This window comes from Dendropsophus ebraccatus, chromosome 15 (genome assembly GCF_027789765.1).
Source record: "Dendropsophus ebraccatus isolate aDenEbr1 chromosome 15, aDenEbr1.pat, whole genome shotgun sequence".
Classification (NCBI taxonomy): Eukaryota; Metazoa; Chordata; class Amphibia; order Anura; family Hylidae; genus Dendropsophus; species Dendropsophus ebraccatus.
In genome coordinates, this window is record NC_091468.1 from 10,273,903 (window position 1) to 10,297,361 (window position 23,459).

Genomic DNA, 23,459 nt, shown 5'->3' on the forward strand with positions numbered 1-23,459 from the left:
GAAGACATTCAGCAGATTACTTTTGGATTGTAAATTTGTAAAATGATACAAAAATTATTGCCGATTTAGGAATTTTGGTTTGAGCTTATTTCAGTCTTAAGGTTGGATGAATACTTTACCCCTCTCTATTTTTGTTCTCCAATTTATAACTATACGATGCTCCCTTTTTTTTTCCAGTACAATGTGTGGTTTTATTATATAGCCCTTCAAGGTACATAAAGTTTTGAATATCGTTTATTACAGAGAAAACTGTAAAAAAAAGAAAAAAAAGAAAATTATAAAGCAAATTATTTTGACATTTTTAAGTCAAGTAAAAGTGAAAGAAAAAACGAGTGCCAATGCATAAGGGGAGTGGAACATTAACTTACCAAAGTCCTAAACTTTGTTAATTTTAACTTTTTTTTTTGTATTTAGCCTGAATCAACATCTGAAACCGTGTAATATGCTGGATTAGGGGATATGTAGGTGTCCTGTAGTTACACATTAGAGAAGTCATCAGTACTCGCCTATTTCTACATGTTCAGTAACTTCAGTAACAGATTTTTTTTATTTATTTTGAATATAAGCTGCCATCTGCAATTTGGGTCTAAGATTTAGGTGATTACATCATTGCGTGAAGTTCGAGAAGTTTTCACCCAAGACTCCAGTCCACATTGATGGAAAATTAACTCTAAAGATCCTGTTCCGGGAGGGATAGTTGCCTAGACAGAAAAGGAAATAAAGCTGTGCAAGGACTCTTCTGCAGACACATAAATGGGCACTGTGACGTGTCCGATATGTCAGATAGACATAGTATCAAAAAGTTTTGATCAGTCAGGTTCTGTTTGTTCAAACCAAGACCAATAAGGAGAACTAGCCGGGAGAAGGGCATGCACACTATGTTCGCTCCTGGCTCTAGATCACATTAACCAGACCGACTTATAATGTAATTGCTTGCTTGATAAAGACCTGTTATATTGAAACATTGCACTTGTACTTGGAAATGCAATAAATTTTGAAGATATCTTATTACCTCCAGATGCTGTTAGACTTCATTTGTGATTGTTGGCTTACCAGCTCACCTCCCCTATATACCACATTGGAATAACAGAAGAAACACCTCCAACCACCAAAAACGGGTAACGGGCGCAGGTCCGACACGAGCCACCAGACGATGATAATCCAAAAAGAATGATTCTTTATTGTAAAGACTCAACGCGTTTCGGAACCGCACCAGTTCCTTTTTTTTAAAGTCATGACTCTTGAAAAAGGAACTGGTGCAGTTCCGAAAGGTGTTGAGTCTTTACAATAAAGAACCATTCTTTTTGGATTATCATGATCTGGTGGCTTGTGTCGGACCTGCGCCCGTTACCACTGTTTGGTGGTTGGAGGTGTTTCTTCTGTTATTCCTTGGTGGAGATCGGGAGTGGCTGCGGTCTGCTATACATGTGCTTACGAGAGTTGTGCCTCCCTTGTTAGCACAATCCTACCAGGTGAGGGTTCACATACACTTTTTGTTCCCTTGGTTTAGTTGATCCTCGCCATGGAGCGCTGTCCATCTTTTTCTTCCTATATACTACTTTGGACACTCTTATCTGGGGCTGTTGGATCATTGCAAGATTTTCGTAAGTCTATGGGTTCCGTCAAGGTTGCAGACACAGGGTGGTGAGAAGAGTGCACGCCAACACAGTTGTCTCCCAGCTCGTTCTACTGAATGGTTAGGGTCTCAACACTCAACACTGAAAACTCTCCCTGAGATATCAAAAGTTTTTTTTTTTTTTACTTTTTAACTTCTTGTGGGCTTCCAACCAGAGCTAGTGCCTAGTGGCTTCCATGTCTTAACTGTCTTAGCCATAAAGCAACACATGGCTTCATCAGAGACTTTGCTTGACCATTCCATCTATCCTGTTCATGGATTCTACATAGGTAGCTGCAATATTTTATACTCAGTATATGTCCAAAACGTACAACAACCCCATCTCAATAATAGAAACAAAGAAATAGAGTAAAATTTCTAAAAATTTATTATTTTTTTATCTCGAGTATATCAAATATACATCTATCATTGACGAAGGAAGAAATAGGATTTTGTTAGGTACCTCTTTTCCACGGAGCAGTAAAATGACTGTTCTAAAAAGTTGCAAAAATAGGTCAGCCCGATGTCCTTTATGAGGATTTTAGCTCCCCATCTCTCCAGCTACTTAGTGTAATATATTAGTCCCTATCAATGAGTGTGCGAGCTTAAATCTAGGGACGGAGCTTAGAGGTGGCTTATTGTACTTACAAGATGTGACCTTGATAATACTTATGTAAAACCATACATGTACCTGTCAGGCCAGTCAATAACCTAATCCACTCATCAATATTACACATTTTCTTGTTTATTAATATGTGATTAAAAATGTATATGATGAAAAGATATTGACCGTCTCCGAATTGTGCAACAAGAGCAATTACAGCTTCAATGTCTAATCACTCGGTAAGCCGGTTACGGCCGTCCGTGTCAATAGTCCATTTGTCACCCAGATTTTTTATATTAGAAAAGTATTTGAATTTTCAAATCCAAGTCCGTAACAAAGTCAAAGTTTATGGAAATCCGGGACAGGTATCTTAAGGTTTGCCGGCAGGAGCTTGGGTCTTTTAAAGAAATGTATGTGATATTTATTACAGTTGCCAATAATATTTTAGAATATAGACTTGAAAAGGAGGTAGTTAAAGGGAAATTAACAGAAAGTTATATAAATTAAAGTTACTTCTACTTAAAAAAAAAAATAAAAAAAAAAAAATCAAGTCTTCCAGTACTTATCAGCTGCTGTATGTCCTGCAGGAAGTGGTGTGTTCTTTTCAGTCTGACACAGTGCTCTCTGCTGCCACCTCTGTCCATGTCAGGAACTGTCCAGAACAGCAGCAAATCCCCATAGAAAACCTCTCCTGCTCTGGACAGTTCCTGACATGGACAGAGGTGGCAGCTGAGAGCACTGTGTCAGATTTGACAGAATACACCACTTCCTGCAGGACATACAGCAGCTGATAAGTACTGGAAGACTGGAGATTTTTAAATGGAAGTTATTTACAAATCTGTATAACTTCATAAGTTGATTTGAACATATTTTACTCCCCGGAATACCCCTTTAACTCCTAAAGTGTTACTGTCATTAATTTTTTTTTTTTTTGGCAGAAATCAATAGTACAGGCAATTTTAAGAAACATTGTAATTGGGTTTATTAGCCGAAAAATGAATTTTTGTCATGAAAAAGCAGTTTGAAGCTCTCCACCCTGTCTTCATGGTTTTCCTATGGAGAGAGGGAGATGAGGCACAAAACAGGACAACAAAGAGTTAATTTACAGCTACATCACCAGGCTCTCTCCTCTGAAGTCACCACTGACCTCTCTGACCTCTGAATAGCACTCTGAATAGCTCCCCCTCTGTGTAATCCTTTGTTCTCTGCTCTCTGCTGCCGACTAATCTCCCTCCTCCCCCCCTCTCCATAGCTCAGACAGGATCCGACTGATAAAAAAAAGAGTCGAGATTCTGAGCAGTGGATGACAGAAAGGAGAGGAGGGGGGGGGGGCTGGGAAAAGTCTTTTTGAATGCAGATAATGGCATTTTTGCCTAATAAACCCAATTACAAAGTTTCTTAAAATCGCCTGGACTATTGATTACTGCAATAATATTTTTAACGACAGTGACACTTTAAGGGTTTATAATACTAGGACACGGGTGGCTGTGCATGCCTGTATGGCTGACATCTCCGTCCTTGTCTTCGCTGCATCTGGTGACATCGCTGCTTACAGGCACAGTCCTATGTTGTCATCTCATGGTTCATCCCCTCTGAACCCGCTCAGAACGGCCCCACTTTGCCTGAGTATCAAGGTCTTTTGGTTTCTGTTCATTGTTTGAAGGTGTTGGTTGCTTTCTATTCTGGTTTGACCCATCCTGTATTCTGCTTATGGATCACTGCCTGACCTGGCCTATACCATCTATCATTTTACATGACCTCTGCCAGCTCTGACCTCAGGTCTGTATGACTAGGCTTCTCATCCACTTTACTTCTAAAATACCAACTGTAAGACACTACTCTAGGGAGCTAACCTGTAGATTCACTATAGGAACCCATACCCAACCATATATCCAATAGACCTGCCCCAGCTAAGGGACGTTTTACACCGCATGATCTAGTTTTCTGCTCGCTGCCTGTGTTATTACATGCACAGACAGTAAGCGGGGGGTGGGGGGGGTGGGGGGGGGGGATTGTGGATGGGGGCCATGGACCAGAGGAGGGACCCATTGAAGTCCTAAGTAATTTTTCAACCTGTTGTGCATGTTGGCAGATCATGGTCTTGTAACAGACGCTATTACACCAAGGGATTATAATGGCCAGTAAACGACCAAGTACTGCTGATAACCGCTTGGTGTCATAGGGTCTTTAGTCTAACAAATCAAGTAATAGGCATAATAGGTCCGTACTAGAGATGAGCAAGTAGTGAAATATTTTCGAATTTTCCAAAAGGGAGTCGAGTAGACCCCCGATACTCGACTATTTGATCGAATATCAAATCCCATTAAAGTCTATCAGAGAAAAATGCTCGACACTTGGAAATCAAAATTCGACCACTTGGAGGTCACCAAGTCCACAATGACACCTGTGGAAATGATGCCAACACCTCTGGATGCAACTGGGACAGCAGGGGAAGCATGCCAGTGTACATCTAACACGCCAAATTAGCAGCATTGCGCCACTATCACAGCCTATCAACTATACACTCCAAACACAATATAACCTCTAAGGGGTCTATTCCACGGAGCGATAATTGGCTGAATCGGAGCGATAATCAGCCGAATTATCGCTCCGAGGAATAGAGAGAACAATCAGCTGATGATCGTGTCATCGGCTGATCGTTCATTTAGGTTCAGACCTAAAATCAACGTTCGCCACCAGCGCATCGCTACGGTGGAATAGAGGTGCGCGGCGGCGAGCTACGACTTCAGCAGCACCATACATTATCTGTCTGGGCTGCAGGTCGTCTCCTTCTTCTTCCCGCTCCCGTGCAGCAGCAGCTTCGAAGCGGGGCTGTCTAAACTGACAGACCGTTTAGCCAATCACTGGCTGGAACTGCCGTGGCCAGTGATTGGCTGAGCGGTCTGTCAGTTCAGACAGCCCCGCTTCGAAGCTGCTGCTGCACACGAGCGGGAAGAAGAAGGAGACGACAGGTAATGGATGACACAAGGGCTGCAAGGACATCGGTAACGATGTCCCTGCAGCCCTCGCTCAATGATCATCAGGGCCGTGGATAAGGCCCAGTGACTGAGCGCCGATCTAGCAGATCGGTGCTCATTTACTTCGTTGATCGGGCCCTGCTCGGCCCGTGGAATAGGACCCTAAGTAAAGTGGAAAAAATACATGGAAACCTTCTTTCCTTTACATAAAATGGCCAAATGAATCTAATTCAGAGACTCTACAGTACAATGCCGTAAGTCTGCGGAGAAATAATGAATATTATGGACATAGACATAGGTCGGACTTCTTACCAACCTCTTACTGCCATTGCGGAGGACGATATATTATTAAGTTGCATAAATGATAGAAGGGCAAAATAACTTGTCTGCCAGTCTTTTTTTTAGCAGTCGGGAAAAGAATACAAAGTGCTGACTCCCTCCAAGCAGAAAGACTGAGGTTTGCATCTTAACAAACAGCTAATCAAATGCAAGAGCAGCTAAATCCGGCCGAACTCTGTCTCTCTCCCGATATCAGGTGTGCCGCAACTCCATGTCAGATTAATTTATGATCCTGCCATTTTGTTCCCCGAGAAAACCTAAACCGGGACTGTTGCAGTGGCAATGTCAAAGCGAATTTCCCAACGAACACTTACATATTAAAAACTAAAAGCCCGGCTTATTGTGCATGCGTCTGGCGTCTTGTCCTGCAAGATTATTCTAAACCTCTGAAAAGCAAAGAGCAGGAGCGAGTGGTCGGTAGATGAATATGTTCTGGGTATTTAAACACCAAGAGATTGAGACGGTAGAAATTTTTGTTTGAGATTCTTTACTATGATTCTTCAGATTTTTTAATTTTTTACATTTTTGTTTTACATCGGGAACCTATGAATAGGCAACTATAGGAACTGATGTCCAAGATCAGCCTGATGAGTTGCGATAAAGTTGATCTGGCCTAACTGGAATTGGGACACCACTTTTTGTCTGTCGGGAGGGGAGATATTTAGAGTTTTATTTATTTATTTTTCCATGAAGGGTGGATATTTAGCCATAAGAGAAACTTCAAGGGAACCTTTCATCCTGGCAGCTGGGGCAGAACCCACCTGACCTCCGATAGAGCCTCCGAAACTTACCCCCTCCTGCCCTGGTCCAGCTCCTGAGAGTAGTCCTGTCGCGGAGAAATCACCACCCGCTCGTCTGTGCCCTCAATGTGCAAATATTCATAGGAAATCACTGGAGCAGGAGTGGGTAAGAAGAGTCTTGGGGGCATGACTGGCAGAAGGGGGTAAGTATCGGAGGCTTTATTGGGTGGGTCGGGGGGTTCTGTCCCTCGTGCCAGGGTGAAAAATTCGCTTTAAAAAGAATTTATTATCACTAACATGTTGCCTGAACCATCCTCTTTCCTCAATAGCTTTTATTGACAGATCTGTTCCTGTTTGTTTATTAGGAGAAATCTATCAGTCGAGGCCAGTGGGTGGGGGTGCAAGAGAAGCCACTGGGGCCTCCAAGTTGATTTTTTTGTTCAGGAGCCATAAAAGTGTTCACAGGTTCGATTTAAAAAATGAAGGAGAACACAAACAACTAGATGTCTAACCAACCTTAACAATCACTCCACCTTGAACTCTGTTTGTGCTAGAAGACAAAAGTTCTTGTCAGTCGTGTATGCACAATGAACTTTCTTTTATCTTAAAGGGAACCTGTCACCCCCCCGTGCCGGGGTGACAGGCTCCCGACCCCCCGCTACCGCCCCCTATACTCACCTGATACTGCCGGGTCCCGCTTCTGGATCCGGTCGGGTCCCGGAGATCTCAGCCGCTGCAGCCCGGCTCGCACGCTGAGAGATGAGTCCAACGCTCATAGAGAATGATGGAGAGTCCAACGCTCCGTCATTCTCTATGAGCGTTGAACTCATCTCTCAGCGCGCGCGCCGGGCTGCAGCGGCTGAGATCTCTGGGACCCGACCGGATTCAGAAGCGGGACCCGGCGGGGTCAGGTGAGTATAGGAGCCCTGTAGTGGGGGGTCGGGAGCCTGTCACCCCGGCACGGGGGGTGACAGGTTCCCTTTAAGGTTAGACCCATTGAACAGGCATTGTCATATGGTCTCTATTTTCCCTATTGCGAAAACCTATTACTTTTTTTTTTCATTCTAATTTTTGCATATTTTGTCCCTTGAGGTGGCGTTTAAATGAAATATACAAAAATTAGAATGATATAGTGCAATACGTCTCAGCAAGACACATTAGAACTCCGTCGGTATGCCAGCAATTTCCAACATACCATCAAAGTTCTAATGTGTCTTGCACAAACCCTTTTATATTTTTTTTATTAAAATATTTGTATATTTCCTTTAAACGTCACTTCAAGGGACAAAATATACAAAAATTAGGACGGAAAAAAATGTAATAGATAAACCTGACACTCACCTTGGTAAATGCTCAAGTCTCCCATTGATTTCATTAAGGTTCGTTTCTCGAGCATTGGAAGATTGAAAAATATTCGACTTGAGTAACGAGCACCTAAGCATTTTATTGTTTGATCAACACTAGTTCTTATGCTTTTAATCTAGAATAGCTATGCTCAGCATACTGTACTAGTGTACCTACTTGTATGTGTTTCACAAGTGGCCCATAGATTGCATAGAAAGCAACAAAATTTTACAAAATTCCCACTATACCATTTATTGCCTCAGCCAATATCCTTCTATCCCTCTCAACCCGCCCTTTGAACAGTTACTTTGTCCATTTGCCCCAATAGACTGCAGCCCCCTCTGCTGATCAAAGAGGAAATTACAGATAAACTCTTTTTTTTCCCATTGTATTTCCAATTATATTTTTTTCTCTCATCCCCTCACAATTTCTATATCAAACTAAAATGTCATTGCGTGATGTCATTCCCCTCAGCAGAAAGCTTTTATACACTTACTTGGTCAATGGAAAACACCCAAGATCTGAAAAAATAAAAGAGTTTTTGCAATTAGCCTCCCGGATCAGATTAAAACAAAATTGTGGCCCTGCACCTATTTTATTTACAGGATTGCAATCTTTTCTGGGTCAAAATGTTAATTAAAAGTTTGCAAAAGTTGCTTAGTTACCATAAAGTCCCCGATGCAATTAACATGTGAGCCAATTTTATTTTTTTTTTCTTTATTGTGTTTTTTTTTTCTTTCTGTGTGCAGATGTTAACAAGTTCGATTCTGGATTAAAAAATAAATAAATAAGAAAGAATTTTAAGTAAATTTTAGGTGCCAAAAATTAAATCAAAAGTCAAAATATGTAAAATAAAAAAAGAGATGGTTAGGTAAGCAAAGGGCAAAAATGTAAGACAACTTTAAACCAGATCAGACTTCTACTCATACAGAAGTTTATAATTAACTTTCTTTTAATCTCGCATATGATTCCAATAATTCTGAATGTTCAGAGCAGAAATGGAGCAAAATAAAAATGATGGAAGCCGAAGGGGAATAGATGGGCCCGCAAAACCATCCAGTGCTGCCCTTTTAGGCCCAATATGGTTGTATTTAGACAATCGAGGGAAGGTTGTTAGGATCGCTTCACATCTTGTAGATTGTAAACTCTTGCTCTCTTACTATGTAAGACCTCCCGGGCAGGGTCCTCTATCCCTATGAAAGCCCTCAAGGGCAGGCTCCTCTCTCCCTATGTAAGAACTTGCATGCAGGGTCTTCTTTCCCTATGGGAACCCGTGTGGGCAAAGTCCTCTCTCCCTATGTAAGCCCTTGGGGGCAGGGACTTCTATCCCTACAAAAGCCCTTGGGGTCAGGGTCCTATCTCCCTATGTAAGCCCTTGGGGGCAGGGTTCTCTCTCCCTATGTAAACCCTTGTGGGCAGGGTCCTCTTTCCCTATGTAAGTCCTTGGGGGCAGGTTCCTATCTCCCTATGTAAGCCCTTGGGGGCAGGGTTCTCTCTCCCTATGTAAACCCTTGTGGGCAGGGTTCTCTCTCCCTATGTAAACCCTTGTGGGCAGGGTCCTCTCTCCCTATGTAAGTCCTTGGGGGCAGGGACCTCTCAGCCTTTGTAACTGTCTTTGATTTACTTTATACAGTATATGTTGTTTCTTGATTTTATGTTACATTCTGTATGTTAACCCCATATGTACAGCGCTCTGGAATCATTAATAATAATAATAATAATAATAATAATAATAATAATAGTTATAAACGCTGGAAATAAAAAATGATGAAAAAAATTTTGTTGGAATAAATGATTAGCACCATACAGTGGCTACTAAATATTACTACTAGAGATGAGCAAACCGAAGTCCCTAAAAAGAGATTCTTTATGAACTTTGCAAAAAGATTCATTCAGGAATAACTTAATTTTTGGAAAAGTTCATATGAACCCGAACCAAATTCCACATTATACGCTACAACAAAAGCAATGTTGCAAGGGGTTAACTATAGTTCATTGGAGCCAGGCAACCCCCCCCTTCCTCTTCGTGCAGCTTGCACTTCTTCCGACCCAGTAATGATGCCCCACTAGGCCGGAAGAAGCACAAGCCGCTTGATACAGCTGTTGCCTGTGGAACGCCCCTACGTCTTGTTTGTCTCCCACGACTGTGTTATTGGTGATTATTTCTACAATTAGGCACCGTTCTATGGAGTGGTGAGTGTCAACTGTTCATTATACCTACCTACTGTATTGCTGGAATATCTATTGAGGCTGAGCACCAGGAAGATCACCTGATCTTAGTCCCGCTGGGCTGCACGCTGTGTATACTTGCATGCTGAATGAATTGTGTGCCGGGAGTTACCTACTATCTACCCTCTATGTTTGTATTACTCTCACACTGTAGTATGGCAGGAGGTGTTATTCTTCAACCAGTAGTGTACTTTACGGTGGTATTATTCAGTCACTTTATGGCAGACATTGTTATCATGATTTGGCAGCATTATTCAGTCCTTTCAGGATACTGTCATTTACCGACAACAGAAAAAAAGATAGAAGTGCACTCCAGTAAGTAAACACCCCCCATGTGGTTTAAAGTATACTTGTCACGACCGGATCTTCTGGATCAGTGGACAAATCCTCTGCTAATCCAGAAGGTCGGGTCTCCATGGATACAGGATAATGCATGATTGTCTGATTGCGTCTCCGTATCCATGGAGACCTGACCTTCCGGATTAGCAGAGGATTTATCCACTGATTCAGAAGGTCCAATTGTGACAGGTACACTTTATTAAGGCTGTGGAAATTTATTATACTAAGTAGCCTTTCAATAACGAAAATCTATCTATCTCCTATCTATCTATCTATCTATCTATCTATCTCCTATCTATCTATCTATCTATCTATCTATCTATCTATCTATCTATCTATCTATCTATCTATCTATCTCCTATCTATCTATCTATCTATCTCCAACTATCTATCTATCTCCTATCTATCTATCTATCTATCTATCTATCTATCTATCTATCTCCTATCTATCTATCTATTTATCTATCTCCTATCTATCTATCTGTCTATCTCCTATCTATCTATCTATCTATCTATCTATCTATCTATCTCCTATCTATCTATCTATCTATCTATCTATTATCTATCTATCTATCTATCTATTTATCTATCTATCTATCTATCTATCTAATATCTATCTATCTATCTATCTATCTATCTATCTATCTCCTATCTATCTCCTATCTATCTCTCTATCTAATATCTATCTATCTAATATCTATCTATCTATCTATCTATCTTCTATCTATCTATCTATCTATCTATCTATCTATCTATCTCCTATCTATATTCTATCTATCTATCTATCTATCTATCTATCTATCTATCTATCTATCTATCTATCTATCTCCTATCTATATCCTATCTATCTATCTATCTATCTATCTATCTATTATCTATCTATCTATCTATCTATCTATCTATCTATCTACATCTATCTCCTATCTATCTATCTATCTCTCTCCTATCTATCTCCTATCTATCTATCTATCTATCTATCTATCTATCTATCTATCTATCTATCTATCCATCTATTATCTATTCATCCACACACCTCTCTATTGTTTCTTTTTTCTCCTTTTATTTGTAAACACCTCCATTGCTATCACATGTGCCGGGTGAATGAGAGTCCATTTGCTTGGGATCAGCTCTGTAAGTAATGATGCATCCCCGCAGACACAGATGTACTATAACAAATTGTCATGCATTACCCCAGATTTACACGACACAAAGACTCCTGATTAAATTCTGCCGATTCCCTATCACCCATTGTATTTTTCTTTTTTTTCTTTTTTAACCTCCATGATGCACCAAGTGAATAATGGGTCCTTTTTGCTAATAGTTTATGATCCATGAGATTGGAAATGTCTATAGAACCAGGGATTCCACAGTGTAGGGGTAAAAGGGTTCCTCGCATTTCCATCCATCCACATCGGCAGAGCTGTCCTACCTCCGGACTGGATGAAATTGCTTTATGTTATAGAGGGAAGAGGTAAATGTGTCTGGGAAGGATTCCACTCATTATCTTAAGTATGATGATAAATGAACTGCGGTCATCGTCTTATTCTAAACATCATTTAAAGGGACAGCGTAATGGCAAGTTATTTATTCGCCGAATTAAATTGTGCACCTGCTTTCTGTAGCAGAAACGAGGCTCCGAGGCGCTTTGTGTATGGGTTATTAGATAGTAATTATTGACAGGGGCTCTATATAGTTTTCATTATGATTCCACCACTAGGGGCAGCGTTCTGGGATAAATGATCCATACAAGTTTATTCTATGGTAGGAGATAATCACACTTTGTTTGTTGCATACATGAGGTCCTTTTTATTCTTTATAAACAAGGTTTAATCTGCATGCTGTGTTTCCCAAAAATAAGGCAGTGTCTTATATTAATTTTCGCTCCCAAAGATGCGCTGTGTTTTATTTTCAGGGAATATCTTATTTTTCCATGAAGAAGAATTCACATTTATTGTTGAGCAAAAATATAACAATAATTATATCCTGTACAGGCTGGAAACTGTAACAACCTCCCACAGCAGTTTCTGGACCACTCGTACAGCTGGGATGGTACTGCAGCTTTCTGTCACCAGGGGGAGCTCACCACAGCACAATTGTACAGCACTGTAGGGACCGCGTACATTAAGGTGGCTTCTGGCCCCAGGGGGAGTTCACCACAGCACACTCATACAGCAAAGCAGGGACAGTGTATTGTATGGCAGCTTCCGGCCACTAGGGGGAGCTCATCACAGCTCATTCATACAGCACAGCAGGGACAGCATATATTAAGGTGGCTTATGGCCCCAAGGGGGAGCTCATCACAGCACACTCGTACAGCACAGCAGGGACAGTGTATGGTATGGCGGTTTCCGGCCATCAGGTTGAGCTCACCACAACACATTTGTACAGCACAGCAGGACAGTGTACGTTATGGCTGCAGACGACGGGATAATGGCAGACTGTGTGCAGCTCTACATCTGGCGGTAGGGGATAACGAGGATGGCGGCAGGCATTGGGCCTCTTGATGATTTTCCTGCACATTGATATAGTGTCGGCCGGGTTGGCGGCAGGTGACAGTTTTCATGTCCTGCATGCAGCTGCTGTGCAATGAACAGAGAAGGTAGGGGATAACAACGGCGGTGGGCTAAAACGAATCCCAGCTGCATGCCCTGGTGTTCTGTTCGGCAAGCCTGCTTCCAAAAAAAAAACTTTGCTAGGTCTTACTTTTGGGGAGGCCTTATATTTAGCAATTCAGAAAAACCTCTACTAGGTCTTATGGGGACTTTTGGGGAAACTGGGTAAATTGGTTTAATCTGCAAAATTTACTCAATTGTTGCTAATTGCATCAAAAATAGTGATGAGCGAGCATGCTGGTCCGAGCTTGGTACTCGATCGAGTATTAGGGTACTCGATGGTACTTGTTACTCGGACGAACATCTCGCGATACTGAAGGAAATCTCGTCATCCGTTTCCTGTAAGTTTGGGCGCTATTTCGCAGCCAATAAACATGCAGGAGACTCTTTGGTGCATCCTGCGATCACATGGGACCCATACATGTCGATAGCAGCGATTGGTTGGCCAGATCAGATGACCCTGCCATATAAAACGCGCAGCCGGCAGTGCTGGCTTCAGACGCATGCTGTGAGAGATCAGGGACAGAGCTGCTGCTGGTCAGGGAGAGTGTCAGTGTAGGATATAGCGTTCCAGTAGGCAGGGTATATACTAGCAATATAAACAAACAGACCTTGTAAGGGCTTCAAAGCGTTTTTTAATAGTATTACTACAGACTGCTGGCTGGGAGTTGCAGTGCTGCTACCGCGATTTCAGCAGCACACTGTGGTGACCAGCTGCTGGCAGAAAGGGGACATTAGGTGCTGCATACACACCCCTAAGAAGTGCTCAGTGTACTCTTTTTTGATTTTGGGGCTAGTGGTGCTGCTGTACTACATTGCATTGCTGGGATTTGTAGTACACCTGCATAGAACTTCACTGATCATTCGACGGGGGTGTCAGAGAGTGTGTGTAGGTGCAGGCACTACCAGATTGTACCATACAGCCCCCCTTAAACTAGTGGGTACTACACTGTATTGCTGGGATTTGTCGTAAACCTGCATAAAACTTCACTGCTCATTGTAAGGGGGTATCACAGTGTGTGTCTAGGTCCAGCCACTACCAGTTTGTACCGTACAGCCCCCCCTAAACTAGTGGGTACTACACTGTATTGCTGGGATTTGTAGTACACTACCCCTCAAGTGATGATCCCTTTGCATGAGAAAATTGCCAGATCCTCAAGGATCAAAGTCAAATTCAAAATCAAAACAGCGGTGGGGGGAGAGGTGGTGAGTCACATTATGCAGGGAATGTTACCCCAACTGCTGCAGTCAAATTGAAAATCGAAAGAGTGCTGGGGGTAGAAGTGAGTAGTTACATTATGCAGGGAATGTTACCCCAACTGCTACTGTCAAATTGAAAATCGAAAGGGTGCTGGGGGTAGAAGGCTACTTGTTGGCTACTGCTGGGCCTTAACTGGCATCCATGTTGACTACTGGTGTGCCTGCCCTTGCCTCCTTGTTGCTGGGCCTTAACTGGCATCCATGTTGACTACTAGTTTTGGACAACACAGATTACTGGGTGTTCACCCTCCTGGACCCTCGGTACAAACCGAACTTTTCCACTCTCATTCCTGCAGTATGAGTACGTAGTTCTGTGGGCCAAAGAGCGGGGGAGAGGAGCGGTGGAGCAGGCAGCTTGTCAAGGGGCAGGGGAACACTCTCCAAGGCCTTTTGACAGTTTCATGGCACCCAATCAAGAGTATTTCAACCATCTCCAGTCTAGACAGAGTAGGGGGGAAGCCTTCAGGAAGATGGTGAGGGAGTACCTTGCTGACCATACCAACGTCCTTCCCGATCACTCTACCTACAACTACTGGGTTGCAAAGCTGGATATGTGGCCCCAACTGGCGCCTTACGCCTTGGAGGTGCTGGACTGCCCTGCCGCTAGCGTGTTGTCAGAGCGGGTCTTCAGTGCAGCTGGTGCCATCATCACTGATAAGTGCACCCGCCTGTCAACTGACAGCGTTGACAGGCTGACATTTATAAAAATGAACAAAGCCTGGATTTCACCTGAATTCAACTGTCCACCCGGGGAAAACAGCTCAACATGAAGATTCTTGTTATCTCCTCTCTTCCTCCTCTTCCTTCAATTCTCAGCCAACAGCTAAGTCTTCTTCCGCCATGCAGGGTCTGGCCTAATTATTGGGAGGCTCAATTGCTTCCTCACTCACTTCTAATGCTTCTCTGTGTCCTCACTGCCATGCTCTGACGTCACACTACGTCTGCGGAGGAGCGGGACTGGTTGCCGGGGGCCCACCGATCGCGCCCCCGCCAACCAGCCAGCTGTTTTTTTTTTTATTTTATCTTTTTGTCTAGCCGTGGCCGGGGCCTCACCACCCCCGGTCGAGAGGCATCAGGTGTACCCTTGATGGTGACTGACAGCTGGCCTAGCCAGATTGTACTGTACAGCCCCCCCAAAACTCGTGGGTACTACACTGCATTGCTGGGATTTGTAGTGCACCTTATAAAACTTCACTGCTCATTGTAAGGGGGTATCACAGTGTGTATCTAGGTCCAGCCACTACCAGATTGTACCGTATAGCCCCCCAAAACTTGTGGGAGCACAAGTATTTTTCCTGATTTCTGTATTTCATACGCAAGGCCTACCTAAGTTCAATACTGTGCAGCGTCCATAAAATGGTGAACCCCAGGGGTAAGGGTCGAGGACGAGGGCGTGGGGTTCCAAGTGATGCCATTGCTGGGGGCCGTGGTTTAAGGCAGGGTGACACAGCAGCACCTGTTGACGAGGTAGCAGTGGCACACCGCAGACGTCCACTCCCTAGCTTCTTTGCCCAACTTATGGGGTCTAAAGGTAGACCGATATTGAAACCGCAGCAGTGTGAACAGGTGATCACGTGGATAGCGGATAATGTGTCCAGTAACTTATCCACCACCCAGTCTTCCACGCAGTCCACCCACGCTACCCAAGGGAGTGGAACCCTTGCTCCAGTAGCTCAGCCTCCTTCCCCACAGCCTGGCCCCTCCAGGGAAAGAAGGGATTCAGATCCACCACCACCACCACCATGCTCCCAGGAACTGTTTTCTGGACCCTTCCCTGAGTGAGCACACAGAAACGATCAGCCGACATGCATGATAGAAAACAACGATCAGCCGACATGCACAATGTTGGCTGATCATTGCCTTTTAACATGTTTAAACGTCAATGACCAGGATAGCAGCAACCTGCTGCCATTGCTTTGTGGAATAGGAGCAGCGGCAGCAGATTGCCTCTATCTTCTATGGGCTGCCCGGACCATCTAGTGATCACCCGGACAGCCCCCCCCCCCCCGCGCAGTTCCCAGTGGACCCCTGCGCTTACCTGCTCGCTGCCAACACGTGTAATGGCTCCGCCAGTGAGCAGAGAATGGGGAGGTCGGCACTCGTTTGCTCCTTTATTCACCTTGTGTAATAGGGGCTTAAGTCACTTTTCTGTCTCCCATACACACCTGCAGCTTCCTTGTCACTTTTCCGTCTCCCGTACACACCCGCAGCTTCCTTGTCACTTTTCGGTTTCCCGTACACACCCACGGCTTCCTTGTCCCTTTTCTGTCTCCAGTACACACCCGCGGCTTCCTTGTCACTTTTCCGTCTCCCGTACACACCCGCGGCTTCCTTGTCACTCTTCCGTCTCCCTTACACACCCGCAGCTTCCTTGTCACTCTTCCGTCTCCCTTACACACCTGCAGCTTCCTTGTCACTTTTCCGTCTCCCGTACACACCCGCAGCTTCCTTGTCCCTTTTCTGTCTCCCGTACACACCCGCAGCTTCCTTGTCCTTTTCCGTCTCCCGTACACACCCGCGGCTTCCTTGTCACTCTTCCGTCTCCCTTACACACCCGCAGCTTCCTTGTCACTCTTCCGTCTCCCTTACACACCCGCAGCTTCCTTGTCACTCTTCCGTCTCCCGTACACACCCGCAGCTTCCTTGTCACTCTTCCGTCTCCCTTACACACCTGCAGCTTCCTTGTCACTTTTCCGTCTCCCTTACACACCCGCAGCTTCCTTGTCACTCTTCCGTCTCCCTTACACACCCGCAGCTTCCTTGTCACTTTTCCGTCTCCCGTACACACCCGCAGCTTCCTTGTCACTTTTCCGTCTCCCGTACACACCCGCAGCTTCCTTGTCCTTTTCCGTCTCCCGTACACACCCGCAGCTTCCTTGTCACTCTTCCGTCTCCCTTACACACCCACAGCTTCCTTGTCACTTTTCCGTCTCCCTTACACACCCGCAGCTTCCTTGTCACTCTTCCGTCTCCCGTACACACCCGCAGCTTCCCTGTCACTTTTCCGTCTCCCGTACACACCCGCAGCTTCCTTGTCATTTTTCCGTCTCCTGTACACACTCGCAGCTTCCTTGTCACTTTTCTGTCTCCCGTACACACCCGCAGCTTCCTTGTCACTTTTCCGTCTCCCGTACACACACCCGCAGCTTCCTTGTCACTCTTCCGTCTCCCTTACACACCTGCAGCTTCCTTGTCACTTTTCCGTCTCCCGTACACACCCGCAGCTTCCTTGTCACTTTTCCGTCTCCCGTACACACCCGCAGCTTCCTTGTCCTTTTCCGTCTCCCGTACACACCCGCAGCTTCCTTGTCACTCTTCCGTCTCCCTTACACACCCACAGCTTCCTTGTCACTTTTCCGTCTCCCTTACACACCCGCAGCTTCCCTGTCACTTTTCCGTCTCCCGTACACACCCGCAGCTTCCTTGTCATTTTTCCGTCTCCTGTACACACTCGCAGCTTCCTTGTCACTTTTCTGTCTCCCGTACACACCCGCAGCTTCCTTGTCACTTTTCCGTCTCCCGTACACACACCCGCAGCTTCCTTGTCACTTTTCCGTCTCCCGTACACACCCGCAGCTTCCTTGTCACTTTTCCGTCTCCCGTACACACCCGCAGCTTCCTTGTCACTTTTCCGTCTCCCGTACACACCCGCAGCTTCCTTGTCACTTTTCCGTCTCCCGTACACACCCGCAGCTTCCTTGTCACTTTTCCGTCTCCCGTACACACTCGTGGCTTCCTTGTCACTTTTCGGTCTCCCGTATACACCTGCAGCTTCCTTGTCACTTTTCCGTCTCCTGTATACACCCGCAGCTTCCTTGTCACTTTTCCGTCTCCCGTACACACCCGCAGCTTCCTTGTCACTTTTCCGTCTCCCGTACACACCCGCAGCTTCCTTGTCACTTTTCCGTCTCCCGTACACACTCGTGGCTTCCTTGTCACTTTTCGGTCTCCCGTATACACCTGCAGCTTCCTTGTCACTTTTCCGTCTCCCGTACACACCCGCAGCTTCCTTGTCATTTTTCCGTCTCCTGTACACACTCGCAGCTTCCTTGTCACTTTTCTGTCTCCCGTACACACCCGCAGCTTCCTTGTCACTTTTCCGTCTCCCGTACACACACCCGCAGCTTCCTTGTCACTTTTCCGTCTCCCGTACACACCCGCAGCTTCCTTGTCACTTTTCCGTCTCCCGTACACACCCGCAGCTTCCTTGTCACTTTTCCGTCTCCCGTACACACCCGCAGCTTCCTTGTCACTTTTCCGTCTCCCGTACACACCCGCAGCTTCCTTGTCACTTTTCCGTCTCCCGTACACACACCCGCAGCTTCCTTGTCACTTTTCCGTCTCCCGTACACACTCGTGGCTTCCTTGTCACTTTTCGGTCTCCCGTATACACCTGCAGCTTCCTTGTCACTTTTCCGTCTCCCGTACACACCCGCAGCTTCCCTGTCACTTTTCCGTCTCCCGTACACACCCGCAGCTTCCTTGTCACTTTTCCGTCTCCCGTACACACCCGCAGCTTCCTTGTCACTTTTCCGTCTCCCGTACACACACCCGCAGCTTCCTTGTCACTTTTCCGTCTCCCGTACACACTCGTGGCTTCCTTGTCACTTTTCGGTCTCCCGTATACACCTGCAGCTTCCTTGTCACTTTTCCGTCTCCCGTACACACCCGCAGCTTCCCTGTCACTTTTCCGTCTCCTGTACACACTCGCAGCTTCCTTGTCACTTTTCTGTCTCCCGTACACACCCGCAGCTTCCTTGTCACTTTTCCGTCTCCCGTACACACACCCGCAGCTTCCTTGTCACTTTTCCGTCTCCCGTACACACCCGCAGCTTCCTTGTCACTTTTCCGTCTCCCGTACACACCCGCAGCTTCCTTGTCACTTTTCCGTCTCCCGTACACACCCGCAGCTTCCTTGTCACTTTTCCGTCTCCCGTACACACCCGCGGCTTCCTTGTCACTTTTCCGTCTCCTGTATACACCCGCAGCTTCCTTGTCACTTTTCCGTCTCCCGTACACACACCCGCAGCTTCCTTGTCACTTTTCCGTCTCCCGTACACACTCGTGGCTTCCTTGTCACTTTTCGGTCTCCCGTATACACCTGCAGCTTCCTTGTCACTTTTCCGTCTCCCGTACACACCCGCAGCTTCCTTGTCACTTTTCCGTCTCCCGTACACACCCGCAGCTTCCTTGTCACTTTTCAGTCTCCCGTACACACCCGCAGCTTCCTTGTCACCTTTCTGTCTCCCGTACACACCCGCAGCTTCCTTGTCACTTTTCGGTCTCCCGTACACACCCGCAGCTTCCTTGTCACTTTTCCGTCTCCCGTACACACCCGCAGCTTCCTTGTCACTTTTCAGTCTCCCGTACACACCCGCAGCTTCCTTGTCACCTTTCTGTCTCCCGTACACACCCGCAGCTTCCTTGTCACTTTTCGGTCTCCCGTACACACCCGCAGCTTCCTTGTCACTTTTCGCCTTGCAGCTCTTAATAAATCCAGCAAAATTTCTATTCGGATAGACAGGTGGACAATTCTTCTGTGGACGGGTTGTGTGATCGGATGAGGAAAAGCTCTTCAGACGGCAGGTTTGGAGACACACCGGATGCTTATCAGCTGACAAGGCTCCATCCTGGAACATCCAGAGAAATCAATGGATCCAGGAGACAGGGAGCTGTCATTGCGAGGACATACCAATACTGCCAATACTCATAAAGCCGGCAGCAAACATTGGTGTGAAGCTTTCACTGAGCCTCCTGACATGGCTGAGATGGACTTGTTCTCAGAGAAGACAGGACAAGGATTTAACCCTTACAGCTAGTAACCTTCTCGGGGAGACTTCCCGCCATGTATCTGCTAGTCATGATGTATATGTGAGTGCTGGCTATAATAATGCTCTGTGTCTCCTACAGGCTGATCCAGTACACATAGTTTGCATCAACCACCTGAGCTGAAGGGGGCGCCACAGAGAGCCTGCCATTATATGAGCACTGTATGGTGGTATTATGCAAGCAATGTATGGTGGTATTATATGAGCACAGTATGGTGGTATTATACAAGCAATGTATGGTGGTATTATAAAAGCAGTGTATGGTGGTATTATATGAGCACTGTATGATGGTATTATACAAGCACTGTATGGGGGTATTATATAAGCAATGTATGGTGGTATTATACAAGCAATGTATGGTGGTATTATGTAAGCAGTGTATTGTGGTATTATACGAACACTGTATGGTGGTATTATACGAGCACTATATGGTGGTATTTTATAAGCACTGTATGGTGGTATTATACAAGCCCTGAAGGGAGGTATTATGTAAGCATTATATGGAGGTATTATATGAGCACTGTATGGTGGTGTTATACGAAGACTGTATGGTGGTATTATACAAGCAATGTATGGTGGTATTATATGAGCACAGTATGGTGGTATTATATGAGCAAACTATGGTGGTATTATATGAACACTGTATGGTGGTATTATACAAGCAATGTATGGTGATATTATATGAGCACAGTATAGTGGTATTATACAAGCAATGTATGGTGTTATTATAAAAGCAATGTATGGTGGTATTATATGAGCACTGTATGGTGGTATTTTATAAACACTGTATGGTGGTATTATACAAGCCCTGAAGGGAGGTATTATATAAGCATTATATGGAGGTATTATATGAGCACTGTATGGTGGTGTTATACGAAGACTGTATGGTGGTATCATAAAAGCACGGAATGGTGGTATTATACAAGCACTGTATGTTGGTGTTACACAAGCATTATATGGTTGTATTACACAAGCACTGTGTGGTGGTGTAATATGAGCACTGTATGGAGGTATTAAATAAGCACTGTATGGTGGTATTATATGAGCACTGTATGGAGGTATTATATAAGCACTGTATAGTGGTATTATATGAGCACTGTATAGTGGTATTATATGAGCACTGTATGGTGGTGTTAGACAAGCACAATATGGTGGTATTCCACAAAAACTGTATGGTGGTGTTATATGAGCACTGTATGGAGTTATACAAGCACTGTATGGTGATATTATACGAGCACTGTATAGTGGCATTACATGAAACTCATATAGTGCTATTAATATATATGGGCACTATATTGTTGTATTATAAAAGCACTATATGATGGTATTATACTAGCAATGTATAGAGTTATACAAGCACTGTATGGTGGTATTATATAAGCACTTTATGGTGGTATTATATGAACATCATATGGTGGTATTATTTAACTTGTGTATGTTGGCATCATTTGATACCTAATAGTCTGTAAGCTGATGCATGCGAGCATGGCCCTCACCCCTCATGTATGGATAATTATATGTATATATCTGTAATGTCTATTTTTGTCTATGTATGTACCCCCAGAATTGTAAAGTGCTGCAGAATCTGTTGGCGCTGTATAAATAAAAATTATTATTATTTATTATTATTATTATTATTATTATTATTATTATTATTATTATTATTATTATTATTATATACTGTCTTGGGGGAGAGGTTTTCCTAAGAAGCAGAGGTTTTCTATGTGGATTTGCTACTGATCTGGGCAGTTCCTGACATGGACAGAGGTGACAGCAGAGAGCACTGTGTCAGACTAGAAAGAATACACCACTTCCTGCAGGACATACTGCAGCTTATAAGTACTGGAAGACTGGGGATTTTTTTAATAGTCATAAATTACAAATCACTGGCACCAGTTAATTCAAAATATTTTTTTTTTTTACCCCTTTCATATTGTATCCTGCAGTAAATCGGTTCTCGGATATTATATTGTTATGCTTACATGAATAGATCACTTTCTTATATGTTTAAATTTGTCAGAATTTTTAATGCTTGCGGTCAATGAATGTAAAATGATTGTTTGGAACATAGACTACTTTTTTTTAACGTTCATTAGATTTGTTCTTAAGATCTTTGCTTGCTGTCAGTGACTGCAATAAAAGGACCAGACTGGAGACAAGTGACAGCTTCTATATTCTAGCTTTATTCTTCTGCTCTCTTAGTGCATGCACCGTGCAGCCCCCAGTATCCAGAATATTGCATTGCTATATGGATGTGTTCACACCTGATCCAGTGCAGCATTGTCTACAGCTCTCCCATTATGGGGCTTGGAATAATCCGCGCACGTGTTGCAGAAACCCATTCGGATGTATGGAACTGATTTGTAATTCTGCCCCAGTATCTGACAGGTTATCTGCTCTGTAACAGTCCGGATATCGGTTATTTCTTTCCTGGACATTAAACAGTTAACCCTCTTCTTGCCATAGGGGGCAGCAATGCAACAGCGATTACACGACACAACAACAAAGTGACCGGGAAACAACAAGACGGTGAGAAGAAGGAAACATTGTTACATTGTATAAATCCTGATCATCATAAATTCTCATCCTCACACCTAATAAGAGTATATATACAGTATATATATATATATATATATATATATATATATATATATATATATATATATACACACACACACATATATAGAGCCGCCTCTTCATGTCAGCTACTTAGAATACGGAGAAACGGAGGAGTCACTTCCACATCTTTGTTTCTGAACTACAGATGGGGCTCATGTCCTGCTCTTGGCCGATGCTGCTGCGTCGCAGGAATAAGCTGCTTATCGCTTTTTGATCTAGATTAAAGAGGTTACCTAGATGTATGAGGGAGGTAAAGCCACCGCCACCATCTCTCTGCTGTATACTATATAGACCTGAAGGCCTGAAGTTTTTGGGGAGTTTTTTTTTTTTTCTTTTCTTTAAATAGATAGATAGATAGATAGATAGATAGATAGATAGATAGATAGATAGATAGGAGATAGATAGATAGATAGATAGATAGATAGATAGATAGATAGATAGAGGATAGATAGATAGATAGGAGATAGATAGATAGATAGATAGATAGATAGATAGATAGATAGATAGGAGATAGATAGATAGATAGATAGGAGATAGATAGATAGATAGATAGATAGATAGATAGGAGATAGATAGGAGATAGATAGATAGGAGATAGATAGATAGATAGATAGGAGATAGATAGATAGAGGATAGATAGATAGATAGATAGGAGATAGATAGATAGATAGATAGATAGATAGATAGATAGATAGATAGATAGGAGATAGATAGACAGGAGATAGAGAGATAGAGAGATAGATAGAGGATAGATAGATAGATAGATAGATAGATAGATAGATAGGAGATAGATAGATAGATAGATAGATAGATAGATAGAAGATAGATAGAAGATAGATAGATAGATAGATAGATAGATAGATAGGAGATAGATAGATAGATAGATAGATAGATAGGAGATAGATAGATAGATAGATAGATAGATAGATAGATAGAAGATAGATAGAAGATA